At 39.7% G+C, this 22,653-nt stretch overlaps 1 protein-coding gene and 2 long non-coding RNA genes across 3 annotated transcripts in view; 1 reads left to right on the top strand and 2 right to left on the bottom strand.

The window, feature by feature from the left end:
• Window positions 1-18,082, bottom strand: part of LOC148141921 (uncharacterized) — a 49,791-nt gene extending 31,709 nt beyond the window's left edge. The window contains exon 1 of the long non-coding RNA XR_015752393.1: window positions 17,904-18,082. This is a non-coding gene — a long non-coding RNA (uncharacterized LOC148141921). The remainder of the gene's footprint in view (window positions 1-17,903) is intronic.
• rhbdd2 (rhomboid domain containing 2) overlaps window positions 1-22,653 on the top strand; it is a 53,422-nt gene that overhangs the window by 29,663 nt on the left and 1,106 nt on the right. The gene's annotated exons all lie outside the window — the stretch shown is intronic.
• LOC148141920 (uncharacterized) overlaps window positions 22,425-22,653 on the bottom strand; it is a 54,377-nt gene continuing 54,148 nt past the window's right edge. The window contains exon 3 of the long non-coding RNA XR_015752394.1: window positions 22,425-22,535. This is a non-coding gene — a long non-coding RNA (uncharacterized LOC148141920). The remainder of the gene's footprint in view (window positions 22,536-22,653) is intronic.

Raw genomic sequence — 22,653 nt, 5'->3', positions numbered from 1 at the left:
CTTCTTTGCTACTCCAGAACTACCAATAAAGTTCAGGATTACCGCAAGCTTATCACCACATATTGCCTCTTTTATCGTCATCTTCTAACGACTGGTGTGGATTTCTTTTGTTTTCAATACTGAGATTAGCTTCACCTATTATACACCGTGGAATTCTCCCCTTACTCCAAAATATTCCAGTAGTTTTGCCAAACCATCTGTTGTTTTTGAGGCTCAGCTTCATCTCTTCTAAGACAAACTCTGACCCACTCAACATCTTTTTTAACCTTGTGCTTGCAGATATCACCACCTGCTTCTCCCTAGTATGGTCCATGTTTTCCAACTACTTCATCATATCCTCTTCAAAAAGCCCATTCCAATCCTCTCCCCATTGACCCAATTTCCACGGTGTTAGTTTCAAACTACTTGACATATAATGCCTGTAAATCTCTTAAAAATTACATGTTCCTCTATTTCCACAATATTCTCCAGTCTTTTAACATAGCTAGCAATCTCTGCTCTTTAACTAGATCACTCAACTCTCTGTGTTCTGCTCCACCATCAGTGACCAGACCATCATTCGTGTCTCTAAAACATCTGAATTTTCTCTCATCAACACTTTGTTTGGATCAATCTCTCTCATCTTCAAAATTAATGATGATGAAAATCTGAAACGAAGATGGAGAACACTGGTTAAATTCAAGCAACAATTGATGAGGGAACTTTAATCAGTTAAAGTTTTGAGCAAAAAGGTTATATGCCTGAAATGTCAAATGGTTTGTGTCCTCTAAATAGATGCTGCATGCTTGAATGTTGGTCTCCAGTGTTTTTATCTTTGCTACTCCTTAAAACTTACCAAATTGACCTTTCTATTCCTTACACCAGTTGTTGCTTGGATCTGATTATTTTTCCATACTGTGAAATGCTTGGGATATTTTGCTACGTCACGTGTTCTTAATGGGTGAGCTGCAGCATTGTTGGTGGCTGTTAAATCTACCTAGCAACAGAAGAAACTTCAAATGTAAAGCTTTTCAGAAAAACAGTTTTTGAAAGCAGTAATTTTAGTCAGTCATGCTTATTTTCTTTTCTAAAAGTAGTTCTTTTCCACTTTACAATTAATGTTCATTTAAATTTGATGGAAAAAGACCCATTTTGTCAATGCTTTTGGTTTTACTCACCAGGGTAATTCACAAGAAATACAAAGTAAAAGAAAAACATTTCTATTTTATGAGTGGAGAGTATTGATTAATTGGCAAGTGTACTCTAATTGACAGAGGCAGAACCATGGAGAATGCAGTAGTTAATGATAACTGACAGTTAACTGCAAAATTTTATTTACATTGAGGAGTGACCAGAGAATGCCTATGACCTTTTAAAAATTGATTTTTGTATAGTTTTAATGTAGAACTATCAGAATCTGCTTTATTACTGGAAGATGCATGAAGGACAGTCAATTATATTGTCCCAGGAGACTTTTCATTGGAATTAATTACTTTATCCATTTGTGGGGTATTGGTTTTAAGCATATTTGTTGTGTTATAACAGGAAAGCATTCTAGAAATATAAGCAAAGAAATGCACACTGTAAGTAATATATAATCTAATCCAAATATACTTAAAGATATGAAGGGAGATAATTAGAGTATTGTGTGACACTGCACAGAGGAAGGTCAAGATTATATGATTGTCAGATTAAGGGTTAATCAAATCAGCGTGAAACTATAATTTAGTTTAGGGATTCTGAATTAGAGTGGTGCTGGAAAAGCACAGCAGTTCAGATAGCATCCAAGGAGCAGGAAAATCAACATTTCGGGCAAAAGCCCTTCATCAGTATTCCTGATGAAGGACTTTTGCCCGAAACGTTGATTTTCCTGCTCCTTGGATGCTGTCTGAACTGCTGTGCTTTTCCAACACCTCTCTAATCCAGAATCTGGTTTCCAGCGTCTGCAGTCATTGTTTTTACCTATAATTTAGTTTAGTTTACAAAGCTTTGAATTTGATTCATATTTTTATATTTGTTATAAATTCCCATTATTTACATTAAGAATAGAAACTCCATACAGACAATAGTTAGTAGTATTTTGCTTGTAATTATGTTATTGCTCCTCCACAGCAGACAGGTGTAATTACAGCATGAGCTTTTAAATGGCAAGTTACCTTTATGGCTCAGTGTTTATAATGAGGGGATAATTTAACAACATATGTGCGTGAAAAATGTTTAACATCTTGGAGATTTGTGTTTTGGTCGAAGGTTTCTAAACTTAAGCTTAGAGATGTACAAACAAATCTGTCATATAAAGCATGTCTTCAACAATTTGAGAAATATCCATCCTTTTTGAACTATCAACCATTTAGTCTTGGTTTCTAAAATTGAATGTGTTTTCTTTTTGTGAAAATCTGTGCTAACTTATAACAATATTATTTGATTGTCTCCTTCCTGAGTTAGGGGAATCTATGCAGACATGAGAAAGACCAGCCAGCTGAAGACTTACCATTTTGAGTGTCCATGTTGGGACGAATGTAACTGGGGGACTTCCTGTCTGGTTCTTGTATATTTTTCAGGAATCAACATCTTACACAATGTTGCAATATCTGTAGCTTCAAATTTAAAGATGGAGCCTAAACTGGTTCTGTAACATTTAGTTCAGTTTTACCAACAACAGCTTCTCTTCTATGATACATTTTAATATAAAAATTTGTCCCAAGAGTTTGATGGAAGCAAAAAATGGCATCAAACCATTTATTTTAGGTCAGGGGACCAAATGCTTGGTTACAACATTAGGATTTAAGGAGCACCTGAAAGAAGAACATTGAGGCTGGAATGTAGGGAGAGAATTCCAAGCTTGGGGCCAAGGCAAATGAAGGAGTAGTCACCATTGGTGGACGAGTTAAAATCAGGGATGCTCAAGAGGCCAGAATTAGAGGAGCGGAGCTGGGACGTAGGACTAGAGGAGATTACAGAGATATGGAGGAGCAAGGCTATGAGGAATTTGAAAACAAGAATAAGCATTTTAAAATCAAAATATTGCCTAACTGAGCACCATTGTAGGTTACTGAGTACAGGTGACTTGATGCGAGTTATAACATGGGCAACAGAATTTGGAATGATTTTAAATGTTACCAGTGTTCTTCCCTCCCTTTCTCAGAGATATGGTCCCATGGAGAATTGGACATCATTGATGTAATTGAATGGCCTTGATATTGAGTTTGCAATAGCTTCAGAGTGAAATCTACTTGTATCCTCATTAAAGATCTAAACGGCAACAATTTCAGCATGTTTATCTGTTTAATTCATTCTAGTGAGTGCCTTGCATTTTTTTGAATCAATTGGTGATAGTTTGGCCTTTCCTTATGTTTTGGTTGAGTTGCTCGGAACTGAACTACTGGTCTTGAGTTCAATGCTCTTCCCATTCTTCCTTCAACCACTCACTCGATGACCTTTTTTTAAAGTATGCTCCTATTGTTTAGTTTCAAATGCTACCTCCCACATAGAGAGATTTCCTAGGACTTTCTGCAGGGACTAAGTTCACTCGCTTACAGTCTTGTAAATCTGTATTGTTCTTGGCTTTAGACTTCTATCAAATCCAAATGTGAAAACTGCAACTAAGTAGAAGCAGACCTCTTTCCTTAAAAAAAGCTTAAGATCTTCAAAACTGCATCAGATAGATTAACATGCAAGTTATGAAAAGGGCACCAGGAGACCTTTAAGCCCTTGGCTGCCCTTTTGTAAATGTAGTCATTGGTAATTAATTAGTGCCTTGCCTAAAAATAACAATCCAACGTACAAGTTTATGCAGTGAGAAAATATTCTGGATTATAAGTATAAGCAAACCAGGCATGCTGTTGACACTGACACAGTACTAGTGTGTGCCTTTTTTTGATTGCATGCTGTTCTGGTAGTTGTTCAGCACGTTGATATTCTGGATTAACATTTGAATACATCTATGCTGTTGCTATTTGCAAGTACGGTAATGTTAGAGAGAGTTCACGGTCTCTGCTGAGCAATTTATGTTAATTACGGTAGACATTTGCAGGACCAAGCAAATACAGTCCAAGCAAATTAATTGTCCTGTGATCATGAGAAACATTTGGAGAAGGATTATGAAAGATGGGGTATTTAAAACTTCTAGTGATGCAGTGAGGTGCTTTTTACATGAACTGCTATTTAGATGTATATATATAAACTAATTTATTCAGCACAATGCTGCACTAAATTATATGAAGTCAACAAAAACTTGGCATGCACGGTGAGTGCCCATATACACAGGTTGCAGTTTTGATAACTAAGATTTGAAACAAGTGAAGTTTGGGCAAAGGGGAACCCACTATCCTGTGAAAGAGGCCTACTGAATTCGGAGTAAAGATAGTTGAAATTTAAAAAGTGAAATAGAAAGAACAGAGTTAAAAATATAATGGTTTATATGTTGGAGAAATTAACACAAATATCACTTAATTCAAACAAAGACAGAAATTGCTGGAAAAGCTCAGCAGGTCTGGCAGCATCTATGGAGAGAAATCAGAGTTAACATTTCAGGTCCGGTGACCCTTCCTCAGAACTGGACCTGAAGCTTTAACTCAGATTTCTCTCCAAAGATGCTGCCAGACCTGCTGAGCTTTTCCGGCACCTTCTGTTTTTGTTTCTGATTTAAGTATCTGCACTTAACCTGATGCTGCTTGAGCTAAAACATTAAACTTGCATACATAAGGCAACTTCCTGCTTGTGATTTAAAATATTTTCATGAGAAAAGGTGAACTTGCAGCAAATCTCTGGATATTCCTGAGACTACCCAGGGCAATCCAGTTAGCCAACAGAAAACTTCAGAATCAATATTTCTAATAACTAATTAATTAATTAATAATATGTTTTTATGTCAGATATCTTTTCATTTCCATAATAGGTGAGCACAGTTTAAAGGTCAGCAGCAAATATATACTCACTCCCATGTACTATTCCAGATTCTCAGCTGAGAAGAATACATCTTGAAATATTATACCTAACTTAACCAATTAATTGTTTGTTTATGTCTTTCGGTCCTACCATCCAAATCCATCTGCAGTAACTTATCCAGCTGGACAGAGTCCAAACTTTAATAACTTTAATACATTTGTCATATCTTCTTTTTGAGCTTCTTTATTTTAAAAATAATATTTAAATAAATGAGCTTTTATTTAAATGAGTTTTTATGAGGTGACATTCTAGAAATGGAGGTCTTGGGGCACAATAAACCTCTAGGTTTAAGGTGCACCCTACAACTAGATGGCTCAGTTTGTAATGTGCTCAGTCAGGTTTAGTATGCTGCAAACATTTCAAACACATACCAATGATAGGCAATAAGAGCAGAAGCAATTCCTGGTTAGCCCCATGATGGGAAGACGGTTGGACCTTCTGCCATTCAGTAACCATGGTTCTACAGTATAAGGTGTGTTAGAAGTAGCCACAATAATTCTGACTCTGAGTGAACCGGAGTACATCATCTTATAACATCGTTTTAATGCACTTCCTGTGAAACTTCAATATCTTTTATAAATTCATAACAAAATTCTCCAAGAGCAGACAACCCAAACTGTTTATTATGTAGTTATAGTACCAATGTTGCTGCTGCTTCAGACTTGCCCAGTGAGCTGGGTGTTGGTTGACATGCAAACCCACAAATTACCAGTTCCTGGCTACATTGCCAAATGAATGGTAAATACTTCAGAGGCAACTACCAATCAAACATCCCACTTAAAAAAGATTCACAAGATATTAATTACATCAGATGTTTACCGCAGTCACTTTGAATCATCTATGATTGCAGGAACCATATACTTAACTAGGCAGCATCTGGGACACTAATACTTAAGATGTATTTGTATGTGGCAGGTATTAGCATCTTTTATTTGACAGAAACAAACTACAAATGCAGATTAGTAGCTACTATTATTTTGAGTGTCGAATCTAGTTCACATTTGCCTCTGAGGCAAAGGTTGTATGTTCAAATGCCATTCCAGAGAGCTGAGTACATAATCTGGATAGAGGGAGGGTAGCACTGTTAGAGGTGCTGTTGTACAGATGAAGGATCAAACTGAAACAGGGCATGTTCTATTGGGTGGAGGGTCAGCAGAATAGATAGTAATGAGAGGAGGGCTTAAATGATGCCAGAGTCTACCAAAGGTGGAACATGGTGTTTCACAAGGATTGTTGCTGGGATCACTGTTGTTAATTATTTATATGTAAATGATTTAAACTAGGAAATCCAAACAATAATTTTGGAATTTATTGACACTACATGCTTTCATTAATGCAAAGGAATATTGACGAAACACAACAAGACATTAGTACACTTAATGGATGGATATCTCACAAGTGAATTAACTTCTAGATATATAATTGTGTAGTAGAATGATTTGGTAGGAAAAATAAAGAAACTACATTCTCCTTGGAAATGAAGGGCAAGATTTTAACTCCACCAAAATCCATCCATTGTTAATATTGAGCCCCAAGCCTCTAAAAAGGGATAGCAAAGTAGAGGAACTCAGTAGAATTGACACAAATCACCACTAAAAGCAACAATGTAGGTTAATATAGTCTTTAGAACAGCGAACAATATACTAGGGTTCATTTTTGAAAGGATAAATTGAAAAGCAGAGAAATGATGTTAAACCTGTGTAGAACTTGGGTTAAACCGCACTTGGAGTACTATGAATAATCTTAATCTCCATATTATATAAATGTCATGGAGGCCCTGCAGATATGTCAGAAAGAACTAGAATAATACAGAACTAAGAAGTTATATCCACAGAGAAAAGCATTCTATCCATTCTTTCGGAGAACTTTATTTTCATTATCAGACCCTCACCATTCTTGCTTAAAATTATCTTGCATGATTAACTTTCTTCAGTTCTGACTAAAGGTAATTCAGCTGAAAGTTATCTCTAGTTCTTTCTCTACAGATGCTGGGTGACATGTTGAGTGTTTTCACCCTGATTTATTGTTGTTTCAAAATTTCAACATCCACAGTAAGATGATTTTGTATTCATTATTTTTAATATCTTCATGCAGCTGATGTTAGGTCAATTGGCCTATTATTTCTTGGTTTACCGATCTTGTCTATCTCAATATTAGTATAACATTAGAACCCTCCAGCTCTCCAGCATCACTTGTCCATCCAGTGTGGATTGAAAGATTGTGACTAATTCTTCTAATTTCTCTACCTTTGCTTCTTTGTCTCCTAGACTGTATTCCATCTGGACCTGGTGAATTACCAACATCAACAGTGCTTATATTTTTAGTATGTCTCTCTAATTATTATAAGATCATCAGACTTTTGTGCAAAAGTAGTCCATTCAACCCATTTGGTCTTTCCACTGTTCAATGCGATCATGGCTGATTTGATAATCTTCAGCTCCCCTTTCTTATCGTATCCCCATAACCCTTGATTCCCTTAATAACTTTAAAATTATCCTGCTCACAGACTGCTCTCTTTTTACTGTATTATTCATGTCATTTGGATAGATCCAAAGTACTCATTAGTACTTCTGCCATTTCCTCTTACTCAGAATGAAAATTTCCCTATGGTAATTTTTAAAATTTGCTTCCTCTTTTTTTTCCTCCTGTAGTGAGCATTTCAATTTCCCCTTTTACTTTCTATCATCTTCCTGATCATTAACCAACATCTGCTCCTCATATTTGCTTCAAGTCTCCTTTTTCCATTTTATTTGAATTTTTATTGCCCTTATCATCTAGGATGCATTAGTTTTGGATGTTCAACCTTTTACTTTCAAAGGAATGTCCCATTTTGTACCTAAACTGCTTCTCTCCTGAGTTTGTTACTGCTTGTCCCTGCCATCACATTTGCCAATCTATCTATATTAGGCGCCTTCTTAAATCTCTGAAGTCAGTTCTCTACAGGTGACCACTATTATTAATATTTTCTGATTTCTTTCTATAATTACTTTCAATTTAAAAGTTTTGTGGTCACTGTTAGCTAAATGATGTCCAATGATAATACATTCCACTTGCCCAGAACCAGATCCAACATGGTTTGTCGGACTGAAGACATCCATCCGTACCTCTGGGCCAGAGGATCCAGGTTCAAGTCTCACTTATTCTGGAGGTGTGTCAAAACATGTCTGAAAAAAATTGATTAAAAATAATCCTAATTTCTTCTTCTTCACTACCCATGGCACTGTTTCTCCCAATCTATAATGGGGACATTTATTTGCTCATGAGTCATGAGCATCACTGGTTGGCCAGCATTCATTGTCCGCTCCTTGTTGTCTTTGTGAAGGCGGTGGTGAGCTGCTTTCTTGAACTGATTTAGTCCATGTTCCTAATATCACCTCTGTGGAGGTTATTGTGTTATACTAGATTCGTACTGGATTCAAGTCCCACTCCAGGCTTGATGGCCAAAGAATGTGCATTCATAACATGGCCAAATAGCTTTATTGTCAATTTGTAAATCCTTCTACTACACACCAGTGGTAATCAACAAGACAGTGAAAGGTTCTTTGGCAGCCACATGACGGAAAGAAATGGGAACATCTTCCTTCACTATCTTGTTGCTCTAGGTTATAACATGCAAGTAAAAAGAAATGCATGTATCCACAGCAACCCTGAGTGAATTGTATTGCATCATCACCAACATCATTCTGTCACATTTTATTGCATCTCTTCCAAAACCGCAATCTCTTTCATCATGTGATCATGAACATGTGGTCCAAGAGCCCTCCGTTGTTCGTTTTTCTCAATTATTCTTGAATACCTGGTAAGCAGGAATATCGAGAACCCATTCTTTGCTGTGTTTGAGCTACATCTCTGTTAAAGCAAACATGTCATTGTCCTGTGTAGAAATGTGAACCTGCACCTCAACAAGCATTTGTTACTCTGTAGATATTGATGTAGATACAAATTTATCACTTTTGCTATTTTTGTCAATCAACTTTCTGCAATATTTTTAGATATTTGTGGGCGGCACGGTGGCACAGTGGTTAGCACTGCTGCCTCGCAGCGCCAGAGACCCGGGTTCAATTCCCGACTCAGGCGACTGACTGTGTGGAGTTTGCACGTTCTCCCCGTGTCTGCGTGGGTTTCCTCCGGGGGCTCCGGTTTCCTCCCACAGTCCAAAGATGTGCAAGTCAGGTGAATTGGCCATGCTAAATTGCCCGTAGTGTTAGGTAAAGGGGTAATTGTAGGGGTATGGGTGGGTTACGCTTCGGCGGGTCGGTGTGGACTTGTTGGGCCGAAGGGCCTGTTTCCACACTGTAAGTAATCTAATGTAAGTAATCTAATCTAATATTTTAATTATATTGTTGGCTTTTCACTGTTCTATTACTAATTTTCATTTTTCTCTGCTGTTTCTATTTCTCTTTCCACCCCTACCTCCATGAACAGTGATATTTAACCTCTCAGCAAGAGCGTTTTTCACAGCTAATACAGATATAGTCTGCCCATCTTGTACATATGTCCCATCCTGCAGAACTTGTCCCAAATCGGTGAGAATCTTAAACACTCTACTCTGTATCATTTCCCCAAACATCTGTTCCCTTGTACAATCAGCCTCATCCAGACTCACTAGCATGGCCTGGGAGTAATCCTGTGATTGTGAAATTCTGTTTTTTTTTAATATAGTTTTTTTTCCTCTAGTTCTTGAAACTCTGCCTTGAAGGACATCATTTTTTTGCCTCTTGTCATTGGTTCCAGTGTGGCCCATATTTCTGGCTATGGCTCAAATTCATGTCGAGTATCCAGCACCTGTTCGGATATATCCTTTACTCTGACCCTAGGCAGACAGTATAGTATTTGAGAATCATGATAGCTGTTGGAGAATCACATCTGTTTGACTCAAATATTGAACCTTGATGACCACTGTATGTCTACTCGTTTACCTCTCTGCGCAGTCAAATCTCCTGTGGTGCTCGGGGTTTGATTTTTTATTGTATTCCTCCAGGAGTAGCCACCCCACCCAGTGCTTAAAATTGAAATACAATGGGTGCTATTGGTTTGGGGATTTCTCTTTATTTGTTGCTTCAGGATAATCTTGCTCTAACACTCCCATAGAATGGGAGCAGGCTTTTTGTTCACCAATACACTGTCTTTTCTTTCTTTCCCCTAGGTACTGTAGCTTTCTATAACAAATACGCATGCAGATCGCCATCAATGGCTGAGTATGCAACTGCAGGGCTGTCTCAGTTTTGGGCTTTGGAAAGCAAACATGATATGCATTTATGCAGCATCTTTCCAGGATGTCCCAAATGATATGATATTGAAGTAGTCACTGTTAGAATTCAGGGAGATACTCCCATAGATCGTCAGTCCAGTGAAATCACTCATTGAAATGGCCTGGCAAACCACTCAGTTATACTTAGTCCCCTCATGGTTTCTTATACAAGAACAAAACTTACCAGACCAACCTGTATCAAAATAGACATGGGATTCAGACATTAAAAAAAGCACAAACAGTCTGTTAGCCTTGCACATTCCTCCTTGCTAAAAATAGGGATGTGTATATAATTGCATGAGGTGTTTGTATAGACTAATCAAATAACAGCCTCACAGAACCATATTTTCTAGGCAATGACCCAGATCCATCCATCATGATTCCAGGGTATGTCCTGTCCCACTTTTGACACAGACTCCAGAGATAGCAGCACCGTTGTACACCGTTTGGAGGGAATTCTGAACCTCATAAAATCTTACGACATCAGGTTGAACCTGATGCAAGGAAACCTCCTGTTTATTTCCATCCACCTCCCTCCAACAACTCATGAATCAGTACTGCTCTGTATTGAACACTTGGAAAATGCACTGCAGGGCAAGGGCACAGTATGATCTCCTAAGCAAACGATTTCAAGTCCGTTATCACCAATGGCAGTATCACTACTGTCAGAGGAAATATTTGACAGTCTGCTTTTTCAGTAAGGGGTGAGAAAATCAACACCAAGGAAAAATCGATTTGACCATGATCTCTCCAATCTACATGTCACAGATGCACCTACCTATGAAAATATTAGCAGTGGCAGAATTATATTCGACCACCACATTGGACCATTAGTTTATACAAAGCTAATGTATTTCTGGTGCTTTTCTCCTTATGCTGAAGCCTAGAAAACAACCGTTATTCAGTAAGGTGTGTGGAAGTGCATGCAACAGGCACAGAGTAACAGAAACAGACTGGAGTTTACAAGAGTGTGGGGTGACTTGGTTGGAGTAAGTGAGATGCCGAATGGTCCTGATGAGGTGGGTATGGAAAGAATGTTTCCCGTTGTGGGTCAGTCCAGAACTAGGGAGCACTGTTCCAAATTAGGATGTCGCCCTTGTATGACAGAGCTGAGAAGAAATGTTTTCTCTCAGAAGGTGGTGTGACTCTGGAGCTCCCCTCATTTATCAGGGGTGGAGGTGGAGGGCATTAAGGGTTTTTAAGATAGCAGTAGATAGATTTTTGAGAGGCAGGAGAATCGAAGGTAATTAGGGTAAACTGAGATCTGGAGTTTGAAACACAAACCACGATCTCATTAAATGGTGGAGTAGGCTCAAGGGGCTGAATGGTCTACTTCTGCTTCAAATTCATATTTTCGTTACAAAATGTGTGATGGCCTGGTGGATCTGTAACACAGGATTTCATGCACGCGAAACAATAGGAGCTGAGTTATCTGCACAGACCTAAGCAATTCCACAACCGACAGATCTGATCTAAGCTCTGCTGTTCAATCACATTAAGTCATGAATGACACTGGGTAAATAAATAAATAACCAGAAGAGGAGGTTGCTCCCTGGATCTTCCCCATGCTCAGTGATTTCAAAAGCCATAACATAAGTATAAAAGGTAATGCTGAAGCATTTGCAATCATCCTCTGAGATCCTTTACCACCATAAGGTCAGTCTCCAGGTAACGCCTAGCAACTTCAAGGAATCATTGAGGGCATTGGATAAAGCAAAAACTATGGGTCCTGATAACATCCTGACTGGAATGGTGGAGAGTAGTTTCTGCAGAACTGGAATCACAGAATCCCTATAGTCTCGAAGCAGGCTAATCCACCCATGGAGTGCACACCACTCTTCTAAAGAATATCCCCCCAAACACCCTATCCCATTAACCCTACATTTCCCATGGCTAATTCAAGTAGCCTGCACATTATGAGGCAATTTAATATGGTGAATCCACTTAACCTACACATCTGTTCGATTGTGGGAACACCCAGAGGAAACCCACACAGACATGGAGAGAATCTGTAAACTCCATACAGACAGTTGTCCAAGGGTGAAATTGAACCCAGATCCCTAGCACTGTGAGCAGCAGTACTAACCACTGAGCCACCATTTCACCCAACTAGGTACAAATATTATAAGAGAACTGGCGTTTGGAAGCAGTAACAGAAGCTGATAAGGGTAATGCAATTGATATGGTGTCATGATCTTTCAAAAGACATTTGATACACTGGCTGCAAAACAGACTTGTGAGCAAAGTGTCAGTAGCAATGTGGTTAAAAAATGTGACTGAGTGGTAGGAAACAGACAGTAATGGTTAATGGATTTTTTTCCAGACTGGAGCAAGATTTATAGTGGAGCATCCCCAGGTCAATTGGAATTTTCTTTCTAATATATTAATCATCTTGGTGTACATAAAGCAATTTCAAAGATTGCAGGTAGTTCAAAATTGCAAGTGTTGTAAACTGTGAGGAGAATACTGTAGAACTGAAAAAGATAATATGCAAATTGGTGGAATGGGCAGGTAGATGGCAGTTGGAGTTCAATGCAGAAACGTATGAGATGATATATTTTGAAGAAACTTAGAGAGTCGGTATAAAATAGGTACAACTCTAAAGGGGATGCAGGAGCAGAGCGATGTGGGTGTAAATGTGGATAATATAATTAAAGGTGACTGGCAGTGGCAAGAGCAGTTAATAAGGCATGTTGAATCCTGGACTTTATTAATAGGGACAGAGAGAACAAGAGCAAGGAAGTTATGCTGAACTTGTATAAAACACTAATAATGCCTCAGCTAGAATATTGTGTATAGTTGTGGGTGCCACACTTCAGGAAGTGCATTGGAGAGAGTGCAAAAGAGAATTACAAGACTGGTTACAGTGATGAACAATTTCAGGTTAAGAGGAGATTTGATAGAAGGTTTCAAAACCATAAGAGATTTAGATAGAGTAAACAGGGAGAAACTGTTTCCATTCGAAGAGGAATATGAATGAAAGGCACAGAATTAAAGCAATTTGAAAAAGAAGCAAATGTGCTGTGAAAAATAACTTCTTCACACCACGAGTGATTAGGGTCTGGAATGCACTGCCTGGAGGTGTGTTGGAGGGACATTCAATCAATGCATTTAAGAGAGTGTTTGATTATTAATATGAAAGTGGATAGGTAAAGGCAATGAATGGCTTTGTGTCAGATCTCATTATAGCTTTAGTAGATGAGATGGGAGTGACTGCCTTTGATATAAAGTCAGTGTTTGACTAAGTGTGGTAACAAGGAGTTCTAATAAAATTGATGACAATGAGAATCAAGTATGGAGGGATTTTCCACTTCTATCTGGTTCAAAAGAACATGCTAGTGGTTGGTGGATACCAATCATCTCAGCCTTGGGACATTACTGTATATCCTAAACGAAGTGTCCTAAGCCCAACCATCTTCAGTAGCTTCATCAATGACTTTTCTGCCACCGTAAGTTAGAAATGGGGCTGTTGTTAATGATTGGATAGTTATCATTATTTCCATTTTGACTCCTCAGATATTGAAGCATTTGTGTCCATATGCAGTAAGATCTGGGCAACATTCAAGCTTGAACTGTTGAGTGGCAAGTAACAGTTGCACCATACAAATACCAAGCAATGACTACCTCTAACAAGAGAGAGTCTAACAATATCCACCTAAAATTCAGTGACATTGCAATCACTGAATCCCCCATTGTCAACATCCTTGGGATTATCATTTACCAGAAACCTAACCAGACCAGTCACATACCTACTCTTGTTGCCATGGTATTTAAGAGGCTGTTTATTCTGAGGTGAGTACCTCAGTTCCAAACTCCCCAAAGCCTCTTCACCATCTACAAAGCACAAGTCTATATTCTGTGTTTCTGAATAACCTGTTTCCTCTGGAGGGGAGTATTGAACTTGGGGACATAGTTACAGAATAAGGGGATACTCATTTAAAATTGAAACACAAAGAAATTTCTTCTCTGAGAGTAGTGAATGTCTGAGCTTAACTCACTGCTGGTATTTTAAGAGGAGATAGGTAACTTGATATTTCAAAAAATCCTTGATATTTCAAAAATCTATGAGGAGCTGGCACAAGAAGGGAGTTGATGCCCCAGGCAGAACAGCCATGATCTTAGAGAATACTGGGGCAAGCTGAAGGGGCTGAATGGCCTATGACTGCTCTTATTTCCTATGTTCTTGTGGTCACAATTAGATTGTGCACAATCTTTTTGAATAATTAGGTAGAATCAGTGGGCTGAATGTTTTATTCCTGCTCCTGATTCTTATAGTCCATCCAGCTACCAGTAAGCATATGGTTCCAATGTAGTGGTCTTTCCTGAGTCTCCCACAGAATGGGATCACTGTTGTGGCAAGGGAGCCATTTCCCCACATTTGCATGAAATGAATCAGATTGCATAATTCAGACTTCACATTAAGGCTCTGCATTTAAAAAGAGGTCACATGCAGCACTGGGCATTGACCCTTTACATGCAAAATCTAGTATTAGAGAAATATAAACTCAAAAATAACAACAATAACAGGACAGCATGGTGGCTCACTGGTTAGCGCTGCTGCCTTACAGCACCAGGGACCCAGGTTCGATTCCACCCCAGGCGACTGTTTACATGTTCTCCCGGTGTCTGTGTGGGTTTCCTCCGGGTGCTCTAGTTTCCTCCCAATGCCCAAAGGTGTGCAGGTTAGGTGGATTGACCAAACTAAATTGCCTATAGTGTCCAGGGATGTGCAGCCTGGTGTATTAGCCATAGGAATGCAGGTTTACAGGGATAGGGTAAGGGGTGGTTCTGGGTGGGATGCTTTTCTTAAGGTTGGTGTGGAGTCGATGGTGCATATGGCCTGTTTCCACAATAGGGATTCTATGATGATTCTATGAACTCTTGCAAAAAGCAAAATCAAAGTTGCTTTGAGCATTGGTTTTGTACAATGGGGACTTTATTTTGATGGATCATTTTCAGATGAGGTGTCACAGACCAGTTGATGCTCATGGGATGCAGAACAGCACAGTGCCTGTTCAGTATTCCTCTATTGTTTTTGCCCCAATCTCCCATAAAAAAATTCCTTTCTGTGGAACCTCTCTTGAGTGCATTGGTCTTTAGACCACCTGCTCGCTTCAGCAGAGCTTGTTTTGATAACCAGCTAATTCTCTGAAATGCAATGGCTGTATGCTTGACAGAATTAAATTGTAACATTCACAGAACCACTGTCCACAGGGACACACATGTTTGTCATGACAATGATGAATTATTAGATATATATTACTTTACGGCTACGTGATGTGAAAACCTGTAGTTTGTTTTTATTAAATTCACTGCAGAGAATGATTGTCTGCATTCAATTTGTTCAATTATTATAATTATATGATGGAAAACTGAGCCCATTGCAAGAAGCAAGTTATTGCCAAGTCAGAAAATGCTACACCACATTCTGATTTGATTACATAGTAGCCTATTATTGGACTGTGACATTATACAGAAATGGGGATCCTTTCTGTTTCAAATTATAGAAACTGTACACACTTAATCTCTTAAGTCTGGTTAAACAGTTTCTCATTTCCGACTTTAAATATAATGGATAGTCACAAAAAAACACTTGGATTTATGTAACACCATTAACGTAGGAGAATTTTCCAAGGCACTACACTTGGGAGTAATCAGACAAAAATTGACACCACATCAAGGGGTCATTGCTTTCAGGATCTGATCATCAACACAGTAGGTTTTAAGGAACATTTTGGACAGGGAGAGATTTAGGGAGGAAATTCCTTAAGTTGGGCATAGACAGCTGAAATCAGGAACGATTTGGAGGTGCCAGTGTTGAACTGGGGTGTACAAAGTTAAAAATCACACAATATCAGGTTATAGTCCAACAGGTTTATTTGGAAGCACTAACTTTCGACCGAAAGCTTGTACTTCCAAATAAACCCATTGGACTATAACCTGGTGCTGTGTGATTTTTAACTTTGAAACCAAGAACAGAGAATTGCATTGGATGATCAGCCATGATCACATTGAATGATGAAGCAACCTCAAAGGGCTGAATTGCCTATTCCTACATTCTATGTAAGATGTTTCCACTACTGAGGAAATCTCTGTGGGTGGCATGGTGGCTCAGTGGTTAGTATGGTGCCTCACAGCACCAGGAAACTGGGTTCGATTCCAGCTTTGGGTGACCTTCTGTGTGGAATTTACACACTGTCCCCGTGTCTGCGTGGGTTTCTTCTGGGTGCTCCAGTTTTCTCCTACAGTCCAAAGATGTGCTGGTTAGATGGATTGGCCATGCTAAATTGCCCATCATATCCAGGAATGTGCAAGCTAGGTGGATTAGCCATGCAAAATGCAGAGTTACAGGGATGGGGTGGGTCTGGGTAGGATGTTCTTTGGGGAATTGGTGTGGACATGATGGGCTGAATGGCCTCTTTCTACACTGTAGGGGTTCTATGAACTGATTCCTTGAAAATTGCCAGTGCTAGAAGAGTTGTTGTAAGGGAATGCATAACCGACCAGATTTGGTGGAATGCAGAGTTCTTGAAGGATTGTAGGTTCTGAAGGAGGTTGCAGAATGGGCTTTGGAGTGTGTTGAGCATGAAGACACAAATATTTTAATCCAAATGTTAGTGGACTGTCTGCCAAGGGAGGCCTATAAGCTGCGACCCCATAGACTGGATTGTTGTGAATTAGAATATAGGCAAAGGGGTTTGGATCAACTCAAGTTTATGGACATTGAATGATAGACTGGCCTGGAAACCATTGCATTTCTGGAGTGTAGGTAAAACAATAAGAAGGAAAGTACTTTCAGCAGCAGTAGGGAAGAAGCTATGTAGAAATGGGTGAATTATGGAGATAAAGTTAGGTGTTGTAGATGGAGAGAGAGAATGAGGTTGCAAGTCCAGCTTCGAACCTCATACGATGGGAGAAATCTGATTTAATCTCTTTACAATTACAATGAAGGAGAGAATGGAATGGAATTTGTGGTGCCACCAAATGATCTTCTTGATGGCTAGTTGACAAAATGTACAGATTAACCAAAACTAGATTACTGGATAAGCAACCTGATCGTATAAAGGTATTTGGAGGGGAGGGGGTGGATTGAGCGGTGAATCAGTGTATTCTACATACATGAGAACTCAGTTATCACTTCACAGAGAGACAGTTTGTAAAGTGGGTGACCAAGGATAGAATGGAGTGTCTTGTTTAGATGGCATGGCTAGTGATCCACTGGAGATTCAAAATGGATTTTTTTATTCATTAGTAGTGGGTATATTGGCTAGGCCAACATTACTGCCCATCCTTAATAGGGTAGAGGGCAGTTAATAGTCGAAAAGCGTGGTGCTGGAAAAGCACAGCAGGTCAGGCAACATCCGAGGAGCAGGAGGGACTTATGCCCGAAATGTCAACTCCCCTGCTCCTCAGATGCTGCCTGATGTGCTGCTGTGCTTTTCCAGCACCGCACATTTTGACACTGATTTCCAGTATCTGTAGTCCTCACTTTCTCCCAGAGGGTAGTTCAGAGTCAACTACATTGCTGTGGGTCTGGAATCACACGTAGACCAGAAAAGAATGGAAGTTTCCTTCCCTAAAGGACATTAATGAACCAGATGAGTTTTTTTCCTGACAATCATTTCAGGGTCAACATTAAAGCCTTAATTCCAAATGGAATTTGAATTCAATTTAAAAACAATCAGCTGCCATGTCAGAATTCAAACCCAGGTATCCAGACCATTACCTGGGTCTACGGATGAAGAGCCTGACGATGTACCATTTGGCCACCACTTCTCCTTTCATGAATGTTTGCCAGAGGTTTGGCAAAAATAAATGATTGATTCCTTGGAAGGACCTCATGGTGAACCCGCTCTCTGGGTTCAGCACACTGTCCTGAAGTCATTCATCCACTCTTGTGATTGAGATCCTATCAACAAAACAACTTATATTCAGTAGTGCAGTTAGCATCCCAAGGTACTTCACAAAAAAACAGTATGACACTGAACTGCAGAAGGACGCTGCAAGTCACAGATATCAGTCCATCTGAGCCACTCAGATTATTGTCTTGTTACTTCTTGTTATCCATCACTCTATAACTGTATCAATTAAACTATCTGATTTCTTCACATCATCATTAACTTGTAATTATTCATATCAAGTTGTAATGTGATCCTTTGACATATCAATTTATTGGATATATTAAACAGGTTGATTAACATAGCTGAAATACAGCAATTTATTGGCCAGACAAAAGTATCAATTCATTCTCTCCCTTCTATGCTTCTTTATCCCATTGTGTATGCTATTACACAATTCTGGAAGATTTGTGGTTCCTGGCTCAGAAGTAGGGGCAGTACCACAGCACTGTTAGAGCCCACAAGGCATAGGTTTTATTTGGCTTCGTTGCCAACATACTGTTTTTCATATCGGCAGTGTGTATCATTGGGCTGTTGGCTGCACACAACATAATGAGTAAGAAAAGGCACACTAATCCATGAGGAGTGCTCCATGTTCATGGTGGCGAGAGTTTCATGGCTAGAAACTTTATAGTCCTGAATACCACCACCACACCCTGGGAAAGACAAAATCCCAGGGCTAATGAGGGATTAATGTACTCTGGATTTGCTCTCAGGACAAGTCCAGGAGATCATATTGCAATCACTGTGTAACCATCTACCTTTTTTTAATGATGCGATCTGTACCCCTCGTCTGGACAGATGCAGCTCCCTCTTGAGTCTGAGAACCCACCACATGTCCTAGATTCACACCCTTTTTTATGGGGTATATATTTACTTTCAGTCTATATCATCAATGATCAAAAGAGCCTACCCAATTGTCTCCTCGCTAATCACACGGACACCCATCAGTTGTGGCAAGGCTTACACCAGACTATGAGCTACAAAACGAAGTCGAACAGAATTGTGTGCAACAATACATTCTTACCCAATGGGCTCAATGCTTTTTATGCTGGGTTTGTCCAAGGTCAGTGAAATGATATTACCTATTCCAACAGCCTCAGCTGAACCTGTACACATGGTCACCACTGCCCGACATTAGATTGGCCTTTTTGAGATGAATCTACGGAAAGCGATCTGCCTGGATGGAGTCCCTGGCAGTGCACTCAAATCCTGTGCTGACCAGCTGGCGGGAGTATTCGCAGACATCTTTACCTCTACTTATTACAATCTGAAGTCCCCATCTGCTTCAAGAAGACCACCGTCATCCCGGTGCCAAAGAAAAATCATGCACCGTGCCTCAATGACTGCCGCCTGATGGCTCTGACCTCCATCATTATGAAGAGCTTTGAGAGGTAAGTCATGGCTCACATCAACTCCAGCTTACCAAAGTACCTTGATCCTTTGCAATCCACCTACCAGGGCACAGATCCACAGCAGATACCATCTCCCTGGCTCTACATTCATCTCTGGAACATCTGGATAATAAGGATACCCATGACAGGTTCCTACTTTCTGACTTAAGCTCCACCTTCAATAGCATAATTCCAAACAAACTCATTTCTAAACTCCGAGACCAAAGTCTCAGCTTCCCCTGTGTAACTGGATCCTTGACTTTCTGAACCATAGACTGTAATAGGTGACAACAACTCCTCCAACCATAATCCTCAATACCAGTGCCCCTCAAAGCCTCGTGTTCAGCCCCTACTGTACTAATACACTCATGACTATGTGGCCAAATTCTGCAAACTCCACTTACAAGTTTGTTGACGATACCACTGTTGTAGGTCAGATCTCAAACAACAATGAGACAGAATACAAAAAGAGTTTGAGTGCTTAGCGGCATTGTGTAAAGACAACAATCTCTCCATCAACATCAGTAACATGAAGGAGCTGGTGATCAATGGTGTTGAAGTCAAGATGGTCAAGAGCGTCATGTTCCTGGGAGTGATGATCACCAACAATCTGTCTTGGTCCATCCACATGGAACACACAACAAAGCACAAGAAAACACAACAACTATTTCCTCTGGAGGCTAAGGAAATTCAGCATGTCCACAAAGAGTCTTATCAGTTTTTATAGATACAGCATTGAGAGCATTCTACCTGGATGCATCACAGTATAGTATGGCAACTCCTCTTCTCAAGAAACTACAGAGGGTTGTGAACACAGCCAAGTTCCTCACACAAACCAGCCTTCCATCCATTGACTCCATATACTCTTCCTGTTGCCTCAGGAAAGCAACCAACATAATCAAAGACCCTTCCCACTCTGGTTATACTCTCTTCCACCCTCTTCCATCAGACAGAAGATATAAATGTTTGAATACGCATATAATTGAAAAACACCTTCTTCTGTTATGTACTTTTGAACACCTCTCAAATATTTCTGATTCTGATCTGTCTCTCTATGCCTTCTCTGCAGCTGTAACATTATATTCTGCAATCCATTCTGCTACTCTGATGCATGGTATGATCAGGGTAGCATGTATAGCATGCAAAACAACCCTTTTCACTGTATCTTGGTACAAGTGACAACAGTAAATCAAACTCAAACTCAGTGACCAAAGGAAGCTGCTCCAAACTGGCCTATCTGAGATCAGCTGACTGGAGTTGGCATGTTCCAAGTTTCAAATGCCACATCTAGTCTTTGTGTAATCATCCCAAGGTTTTGTTCTTCTACATATTGGCTCTTGTTTATCAATGGGGTTTACGTTTTCACAAACATAGAATTCCAGAATCATTATGGTGCAGAGGAGACCATATACCCCTCATGCCTCCCCTGACTCTACTAGCTAGTCTGGCTCTATTACCTGGGACCAATCTCCTGCTCATATCCTTGCACATTCTTATTATCCCAACAATCATTCTTTTGTCTTGAATGCCTCAGTTTTACCTGCCTCCAGCAGATTTCCAGGGAGTGTATTCAATACCCTAGCAACTTGCAGTGTGAAAAAGATATTTCTCACATAATCCTTGCTCCATTTGCACATTACTTTACATCTATGTCTACATGTTCTTGTTTCTTTTACAAGCAGAAATAGCTTTACCATGCCTACTCTGCCGGGCCACTCATGACTTTGAAAGCCTCAATCAGATCTTCTCTCATCCTCTTCTCTCCAGGGAGAACAGTCCCAACTTCTTCAATCCATACTCATCACTGAAGTTCTTCATTTCTGTGTCTGCACTTTCTCCAATACATCCTTCCTATAATGTGGCACCCAGAACTGTACACAGTACCCCAGTTGAGGTCTAACAAGTGTCTGGTACAGATTCAACATCATCTCCTCGCTCTTGTACTCAATGTCCCTGTTAATAAAGCCAAAAACAGTGTGATTTATTAACTGTTCTCTCAACCTGTCCTGACACCTTTGATGATCTGTGCACATATATACCCAGGCACCTCTGTTCCTGCATAACCTATTTTATATTGCTTTTCAACATTCTGTAACCAAAGTGCATCACCTTGCCCTTCTCTACATTGAACCTCAGCTGCCAACTATCTGCCCACTCCACCAACTTGTCAATGTCTTTGGAATTCCACACTGTCCTCTTCACAGTTCACAATTCTTCCAAGTTTAGTGTCATCTGCAAATCTGGAAATTGTCCCCTGCACACCAAGATCAAGATCATGAATATATGTTAAGAAAAGCAAGGATTGTGGCATTTGGGATGTTATGACTGTGCAGTCTTCAGGTAGTCCAACTGATTGGATGCTGGTGGTGTTGACTGCCTACCTTGATAGGTGGGTCACTGTCGCTGTATTGGATTCTTCAGTGAGAGACTTGGTGGGATTGGGATCAGGCTAATCCCACCTCCAGGAATGGGGCAATGCCTGTTGGGTGTATCCACAGATCTGGATGGATATCAAACATCCCTCAGTCTGGTTGATATTGTAGGAATGGCTGCATTCTGCCAGGCAGGAGAGGAATGAGGTAAGGGCTAGGATAATACTTCTCTATTGTGCCCGGAAGTTATACCTCGCGCCTGAGTATACCTCTGGATTGGAAAACCTGTCTGTCATCCAGAATGGCTGGTGTGGGGATGGGTGTGCAAGGAAGTACCTATCTAATTCCAGTTGCTCCAGTACAGGGGGCTAACTTTGCAATCATTTTATCTTGAGAAGTCAGAATTGGGCTTTACTGAAGGAATCTGCAAAATGTCTGAAAGAATTCATTTGAGTGTGTTCACTATTTGGAAATGGCTGTGTGTTTCTACTTCATGTGATTTCTGACTATTTGTTATAAGCCTTACACTGCTCCAGCGATTAATTCCAGTGTAGATAGAACACAGAATTTATAACATACTTGCCTGTATACATTTTCACTGAGCTAGGATTTGCCAAAAGTTCCAGTGCACCAGTCCATATATGGGATACTTGGTACAATTGGAATGCAGACTGTTTCATCAGCATCGAGTTTCCTACAAAGAAAAAATGTTTTTTTATGCTTTGGCATTGATCCTTGAAGTTATGATTCGTGGTATTTTCTTATTCACAACTTCACAGTCTAAAACTTGAAATTATGATGGCTTGCATATA

Source organism: Chiloscyllium plagiosum, unplaced genomic scaffold, assembly GCF_037043375.1.
Source record: "Chiloscyllium plagiosum isolate Xiang-an unplaced genomic scaffold, Cpla_swu_hap1 HiC_scaffold_31, whole genome shotgun sequence".
NCBI lineage: Eukaryota > Metazoa > Chordata > Chondrichthyes > Orectolobiformes > Hemiscylliidae > Chiloscyllium > Chiloscyllium plagiosum.
This window is presented reverse-complemented; position numbering and strand designations above follow the sequence as displayed.